The 8,505-nt window shown below is 42.9% G+C and overlaps 1 pseudogene; it reads right to left on the reverse strand.

The window, feature by feature from the left end:
- Positions 1 to 3,416: 3,416 nt before the first annotated feature.
- Positions 3,417 to 3,974, reverse strand: LOC118013200 (annotated as a pseudogene).
- Between the last annotated feature and the right edge of the window lie 4,531 nt (positions 3,975 to 8,505).

Raw genomic sequence — 8,505 nt, forward strand, 5'->3', positions numbered from 1 at the left:
GATGGGAAAGGCAAGTGAAAACCATATCCCAAGGACGGGAGAGGGGGTGAGGAGCCTCCAGGTGCCTGGGTCCAGCTCACAGGTCAGTCAACAGTCATGTCTTTTTAATGATGTTCCCCAACTCCCACACACAGATCCATCAGCAAAATATGAAAGTCTTACTGCCTCAGAGGGAAGTAAGTACAACCTCTGGCCAAACACTGGCTGAACAATAAGCTACTCTGATCCAGGGGTGATTCCTAAGAAGCCAAGCTTCAACATAAAATCACACTCTTCCCTAGCGGTCTGGAAGACTGTGCATACTCAGGGCTGTGCCCTCTCCGGAGTGAATGGTGAGGAAAACTGAGCTAGTGGCCCTGGAACAAAGTGGCAAATTCCCTGAACTACAAAAGCAGTCTCTAAGCCACACATAGATCTAATGGTAAGTGTGTATATTTAAGTTGCTAAGGGGGTTTATGCACAATCTTTGATCAAAAAGTGGTTCACACAGCCCCCCAAAGGGTAATCCATAGGAACAGGAGGAAAAACAAGCAAAGACAGAAATCTAGACTGAGATATCAGAGGCTGCACAAAACAAAAATCAAATGAAACAAATTTAGTTCCAAAATGCTTCCCAAAGGGAGGGGGGGATCAGTGTTGAGTTTGTACATCATATATCTAAACTGTATAGTTTTCAATAAAAAATGAGGCCTACAAAGAACCGGAAATTGTGATACAAACACAGGAAAAAAAAGTAGACAATAGAAAATGCCTTTGAAGGGGCCCAGATGATGGACTCAGCCAACTGAGACTTTCAGGCAGCTCTTATAAATATGTTCAGAGACCTAAAGGAAACCATGTTTAACAATTTAGAGGCAGGATGGTAATGGTGACACATCAACTAGTGTAAAAAGACGGAAATTACAAAAAGAACTGGATGTAAATTCTGGAGTTTAGAAGTACATAACTGAAAAGCAATATTCACTAGAGGAACTCAGCAGTAGATCTGACTGTGCAGAAGAAAAATCAGAGAATTTGAAAGCAGATCAATACAGGTTACACCACCCAAAGAACAGAAGTAAGTAGAATAAAGAAAAATAAACAGAGTCTCAGAGAAATGTGAAACGCCATTTAATGCATCAACATACATGTAATGGTAATGCCAGGAGAGATTAAAGGTGCAGAAAAAATGTTCAAAGAAATCATGGCTGAAAACTTTACAGATACAGTGGAAAAAAACAAACAAACGCTGATACACACATATAAGCAGTTGAACAGACTCTTAGCAGGATAAACAAGAGATTCATACTCAGAAACATCATAGCAAAACATTTAAAGCCAAAGATACAGAGAAGCTCTTGAAAGAAGCAAGAGAAACAGGACTCCCTGCAGTAAGATTAACAGCTGACTTCACATCAGGAGTAATGGAGGCTAGCGGCAGTGTGACAGAATATTCACTGAAAGAAAGAGAATCTCTCGGCCAAGAATCCCATATGACAGTCTCAGATAAATAAAAACTGAGAGAACGGATTGTTGGCAGAGCTGCCTTATAAGGAATACTAAAGGACTTTCTTTAAGTTGAAAGGAAGTGACACCAGACGGTAATTTGAATCGACATCAGAAAAACAAAGAGCTGATAAAAATCGAGGTAATGATAAAAGACAGTATTGTTACATTTTTATTTTTTCTTCTAATTTAAAACGATATCTGTGAAATTGCATTTTTGGACCTATAATACATAGAAATATATTTGTTAATAACATCACAAAGATGAGAGTGGGGATGAAGCTATGTTGGCTTGAGGAAGTGACACCAGGAGGTCCTTCCATCCACAGGGAGAAATGAAGATAACCCCACCTGATAAATAAGAAAATGAATGTATTTTAAGAAACTCCTACAAAGATATTTGTGCTCTTATTTCTTCTCTTTGCTTACATAAAAGACAGTATTATAAAAAGTAGTAATTTCAACAACGTATTGTTGGGTTTGCAATTAGGCATTCATATGGATAACAATAAGGCACAAAAAAAGAATGTAGCAATACAGAATAGATTTCACTGTCTTACTGGAATTAAGTTAGTGTTAATCTGAAGGAGATTTTAATAAGTTAAGATGCGTATTGTAAGCTCTAGAGCAACCATGGAGAAGATCGCTAAAAAAATAGTTTAAAATCCTTAAGGGAGTTTAAATAGTACATAGCAGCTATCCACTTAAGTCAAAGGAGGTAGTAAAGGAAGAATATAGGAACAACATGGTTATGAGATATACAGAAAACAAAAAGCAGAATGGTAATTAACAATCCAGCCATACGAATAACAATATTGGATATGATTGTATCAAACCCTCCAATCAAAAGAAAGGAGTTGCCAGACTGGATAGAAAAAAAAAATGTTCCCACTATGTGTTGTCCACAGGAGAAACACTTTGGATTCAAAGGCACAAATAGGTTGAAAGTAAAAGAATAGAAAAAGATGCCATGTAAACAGCAGGCATAAGAGATCTAGACTGATAAAGTATCAGATAAATGGACTGTAAGATTGAACACAGATCAGGTCTTGCCTCTCCTCTGGTTCGAAAACTCTAGTGGCCTCCCATCTCTGAGAATAAAATTCAAATGTTTAAACCAGCAACTATCTCATCACCCCCCCCCCATCTCATGCCATCCTTCCCTAAAAATGGCTTTATTTTATCCCCATTTTGATCTCAGTGTGGCTAGGTATAGAATTCTTGGTTAGAAATAATTTTTCCTCAGAATTTTTTTTTTTAAAGATTTTATTTATTTATTTGAGAGAGAGAGAATGAGAGACAGAGAGCATGAGAGGGAGGAGGGTCAGAGGGAGAAGCAGACTCCCTGCCGAGCAGGGAGCCCGACGTGGGACTCGATCCCGGGACTCCAGGATCATGACCTGAGCCGAAGGCAGTCGCTTAACCAACTGAGCCACCCAGGCGCCCTTTTCCTCAGAATTTTGAAAGCATCTTCCATTTTCTCTTTGGAAGCTTTTTTTTTTTTTTTTTTGGCATTTTATGTAAAAATTCAGGTTTTATTTTTACTTATTCTTACGTGGTGGGAGCGGATGTCAGGAACTTACAGGTAAACCAGAACTTTTGCTTTCTACCTCTTAGCTGAACAAAAATAAACACAATGTGGCATTATCATTAGGCAAGACTTGTTTTTTTTACATTTCACATGAGAATACAGTATTATCCTTTTTTGAACAAAATGTCCAGATTACTAAGGAAACTATCTTTGGGGGAAATGTTTAATAAACATATTTTAATAAATCCTCCAGTAGGAAATGGGAGTTCATTGCCTTTCCTTAGAAGAAGGCTGTGTGAGTCGTTATCTGTCAGATTTATCTGTGCAGCTCACCATCATTTCCTCATTTTTGGAAACCTCAATATTTCCTCATCACAGTTCCCAAAATGACTTTAAAGTCTCAAAATTCTGTGTCTCCTTTGGCTTGCTTCTCTCTGGATTCCACACAGGCTTTATTAATGGTTCACTTCATATCATCGTTTCCGTATTCATATATTTTCTGTAGCACATTCATCAATCCCTCCCTGGGATCTTTTTCAGTGTCTTAGGAGGAATTTTCTTTCTCTTTGCACTCTTTTTCAACCTGAGTCAGGTAGTCCCACCGCGTGTTTTCTGCTTTCTTTCTATATAGGGTAAGAACAGTATCTGTCTTAATTTTTTTTTGACCTTCCTTCCGTGGAGATGGGTTTCAAGATTGTTCACAACCATGGAGTAACTCTTCCCATTTAGATTCTTTGCCAAAAGATCAAATAACCTCGCTGTGAAATGCACCTGCATATTCTCAGTGGGGACTTGATGAACTCCTGTTAAGGTGATGTAGATTTTCATAAACTTACCTGACTGCTCCCATCTGTAATTATGGATTTTCACTGTATATCCCATTATAATGGGAGCAACAACAGTAGCTGGATTTTTCACTGTCAAGAAGTTCTGTTTTTCTCTGTGATTTCTGCTGCATCTTGTTCTTGATTTTTTTTAATTAAAATTTTATTTGACAGAGACACGGCGAGAGAGGGAACACAAGCAGGGGGAGCGGGAGAGGGAGAAGCAGGCTTCCCACTGAGCAGGGAGCCCAATGCAGGGCTCAATCCCAGGACCCTGGGATCATGACCTGAGCCGAAGGCAGATGCTTAATGACTGAGCCACCCAGGCACCCCTCATTCTTGATTTCTGTCTGGATCTTGGATTTCTCTGCATCACATACTCTTTTTTTTCTAGTGGCTTTTTCCAGCAGCACCTTCACCTCCTCTAGATCTTTCTGTAGCTCTTCCAAAACTGGAACCCTGGTTGGGCTGGGTCAGGCAAGGCCCGAGCTGCAGACCTGCAGCTGCACAGGGGGAGAGAACAGGAAACGCTTCTCCGAACGCACTCCTCCGGACACGGGCCCCACCTGCAGGAGTCACAGTGCCCACAGCTGGGGCACACACCCCACCCGGTGCGGGACCCAGCCCGCCTCTGCCTTTGGGAGCTTTAAGGTATTTAGGATATTTCTCTTCAACCCCAGTGCTCTGAGATGTCATGAAAGTATGCCTGAGTATGGATCACTTTTCTTTCATTGTGCTGGACACTCAGTGGTCCTTTTAATTTGTAAATTCATGTGTGTGTTTGTGATTTCTCTTCCTCCTTCTATTTGCTGTGTTCTCTCTTTCTAGGAGAACACTTTACCAGCTGTTTCCTAGCGTGGGCCATTTCTGCCCATGTGTTGAGTTTTATTAGTTTTATTAGTTCTGGCCTCAGGATATATTCCTGTCCTCTGCCAACATCTGCGAGGAGCTTACTGCAACCCCAGGTGCCCCAAACCTTGATCTTTTTTTGGCACACAACTGTGCTGAATAAGTATTTATCTATTGCCACAATGAAACTAGTTAGTAGGAGCCACTGCAAGATGGACTGAAATGTGACGAGCTATAGGGTCGTCTCAGCTTTAGGTCTGCTGGATGGCCCTGCATCCCCTCCTCCTCTCTCCGTTTCTTTTGTTGGCCTCTGTGGGTTCCTGACTCTGGTTCCCATAGATGTCATAGCACTTTCAGTTGTGTCTTGATACCCCCTTCAGTGACCCATTCTCCAAAACCATCTGCCGCACAGTCCCCGATTTCTCTGTCTGGCTCCAGAGTCATGCATTTAACCATTGAGTTCTTCCGGCTCTAAAAATTCCCCAAATTAAGAACCACCTGAAGATAGTTTCCATTTATTGAGCTCAGGTAGATCTCACAATCTCTGTTTTTCATACGAGGCAACTGAAGCTTGCTTGGGTGAAAGAGCGAGGCTTCCAATCCAGGTCAGCCTCTTGGGTTTCATGATTTTCAACCTTCCACGCTGCCTCTCCGTCCTCACCGTGTAATTGTAAGGATCAGATGAAGCAAGCAATGTTAGAATCTGCACAGACGTTGGTGACATGGATGGGCGTGCAAATTCTCTCTAGGGTTTTCTCATCTGAAAAGGTGATTTCTGGAGCTAGAGTGATTAACACAAAAGAATGAATCCCTGATGATAAGAATTAAGATGAGCTAGCGGATGAGGGGAAGGTGAGAGAGGTGGGCTGGGTATCTGGGGAAGGGAGGCCTTTTGGCAGTGCCCTTAAAGGACCTCATCCAGGCGCTGCTTGGACAAGACGAGTTAGGTGACAATAGCAGAGCTTTCGTTGGCATTGCTGCTTCTACGGATGACAAAGCCAAGGACAGTGTGTTCCAGCTTCAGGGGAGAAGCAAGCTGTGCAATAGGAGGTAAATCTCTGCCTTGCAAAAGGTTGAGTAACATGCTTCTTTAAAAAGTTCACCAGTTGGCTAAATTTAGGGTGGTGAACACTATCAGGCCAAGAATATACTTTGGCCTTGGGCCCATGGCATTTTCATTTGATGGAATTGGATGCATTTTCATTTTCTCGAAGCTTTTCTCTTGACTCTTAGTACCTTTGTCTTTGGAGGCAGGAGACTGTGCTGATAGTTGGGTGGAGCCCTGTAGCTGTGACTGATGTCCCTGTTGATAATGACAGTTAATAATCACCCTGTTTTTTGGGGGGATACTTTTTTTTTTGTGAGTGGTTGGGCGTGCACTGTGATGTTTTTGTATAATTTTGTTTCATCAATCATCAACCTAGAGGGGGCATTTCTTGACACTTCTCTGCTTTTCTTTCTCTTCTGGGTTCCTTTCTCTGATTGTTTTCTCCAAAGCTGTTTTCAAAGACAAGAAGATCTTTGGCAGCATGAGCCCTTTGCCAGCCACAGGTAATCGGTCTGAATGCCTGCTCACCAGCTTATCGATTCGGCGCCACCACTCCCTGTCAGCTGCCGCAACTTCGGGGTGTCTAGCTTCCCAGCCAGCGTGTTGCTAATCAGGATGGGAAAATAAACATCCAGACCTATCGAAGTTGAGAAGCCATGAGGCAGAGTGAATAAAGTACTGATTCCAGCGTCAGCAGGTCCAACTTCCAGGAGCAACTTTGCTATTTACTGGATGCATTCTTTGCTTCTCTGAGTATTGCTTCCTTATCTGTAAGATGACGATACCACTTTCCTTGTTAGCTTTTATTTGGGTTAAAAGAGATGTGTGTCGGTGCTCCGTGAGTGGTTGTTCATGTCCCTCTCTTCTTAGAAGGAGCAGATGGCCTGGCCTTGTAGTGAGGCCCTCTGCCACTGTACATTCAGCAGCACCGAGCCCAGGCTCAGGGACATAAGCGAATCCATTGTGACCTCTAGGGAGAACACCTAGTTTTCACACTTAGGGACTTCTTTCTTTTTTTTTTTTAAAAGATTTTATTTTTTATTTATTTGAGAGAGAGAGTGAGAGAGAGGGGTAGGGTCAGAGGGAGGAGCGCGGGACTCAATCCCGGGACTCCAGCATCGTGACCTGAGCCAAAGGCAGTCGCTTAATCAACTGAGCCACCCAGGCGCCTGGGACTTCTTTCTTTTTACCAGGTTTATTGGTTTGTTTCTCAGTAGACCTGAGTAGTTTTTTTTAATACAATTATTAATCTGACTCAGATTTGTTCATTCATGCAACAGATGATTTATTAAGCACTTCTATAAGCTAGCACTATGTTAAGTGCTAGAGACGTAGTCTCTGTCCCCAAGGAACCCAGAGTTCAGTGGAGAGATGGACTAGTCAACCTATAACCACAGAGGAGCCAGCTAATGCTAACAAGGTAGGTGAGGATGCACAGAGGAAGGGCATCTAAGCCAACCTTGGGGAGTTATTAAGGGCTTCCTGGAGAAGGGGACATTTATACTGAGATCTAGCGATTTGTAAGAATTGGCCAGGCAGGAATATGGCAAGGGTAGAGTGGGTCTGAAGGATGGTGAAGGTGGAGACAGTCCTGTCTATGCAGCATGGAATGGCCTGGGCCAGCCTTGGTTCTGTCTCCCTAGAAGCTCCTGAGAGACTCCGAGGCCCAGATGTATTTCAGAGGGTTGTCAAGGATGACTGATGAGAATTGTTCTTTTGTGGAGCATTTTAAAAGAGAACTTTATTACTTTTCGGATGGTATTCTGAAATAGTCCCAGTGTGATATTTTTGTTGGTTAGTGGGTGGGTATTTGTGTGCATTTATGTGTGGAGAGGTACAAGGTGCAGGGGAGAGTCACTTCTCTCAAGTTTTATGGTATGATGTTAAATGTGTTTTCTTTGTAGGGGTTCATGCTTTAGGCCCAGGCAGTTTGAAGAACAGGCTGTGACACCTTCACCCCAGTTGGCCCCCGCTACCCATCCCCACCTGAGTTGCTCATGAAACTCATTGACTCTGAGTGAGATGCTCCTGCATTAGACAGGGTTTAGACTGGCTGATGGAGAGGAAGAGCACATAATACTAGCAACAGGGGCCATGGATCCCTGCCCAGACATGAGGGGCACAGAAGTGTGTGTGTGTGTGTGTGTGTGTGTGTGTGTGTGTGGAAAGCATGTGGGAGGCCAGGATACCTCCGAAGCTAAATGCCACTTTTCACCTTCCTTTTCCACTGTTTCTACCTTGCTCATCTGTTGCAGATGGGGAACCTGACCTGGATTAGCCAGCTAGGGTCACAGGGGCTCTATAGTTTCAAGTCTGTCCTGGTTGGGTAGGAGGCTCTTCCATTGGAAACTTGCATCTGTGATTTCACGGGATGAGGATCATCCCTTTTATCTTGTTCTCTGTCCTGCCTTCCCACCCCCGACCCCAGCTGCCTTTGAGTATAATACAGGGGAGTTCTTTTTGGTCCAGATGATCTAGTTCATTTTGCATGTGATGAAGCCGATGTATCATGAAGTGCAGTGATTTGTCCAAAGTCACAGAGTGAGCCGGTGTGAGGACTGGGTCACTAATTATAGCCCAATACTTTTCCCACTAAATATCGACAGTTTGATCTGACTTTCCTACATACGGTCCCCAACACTGGTTTTAGAAGTGTGAGAGAGAATGAACATGTGCTAAACATTGTGCTAAGGGACTTCTACATATTCATCTCATTGATTCACCATTCCAGGCCTTCCAGTAGGGTGTGGGCATGGGCAGCAAAGGAA

The sequence above is a fragment of the Mirounga leonina genome, unplaced genomic scaffold (assembly GCF_011800145.1).
Source record: "Mirounga leonina isolate KUSES-001 unplaced genomic scaffold, KU_Mleo_1.0 Mir_153, whole genome shotgun sequence".
NCBI classification, from domain to species: domain Eukaryota; kingdom Metazoa; phylum Chordata; class Mammalia; order Carnivora; family Phocidae; genus Mirounga; species Mirounga leonina.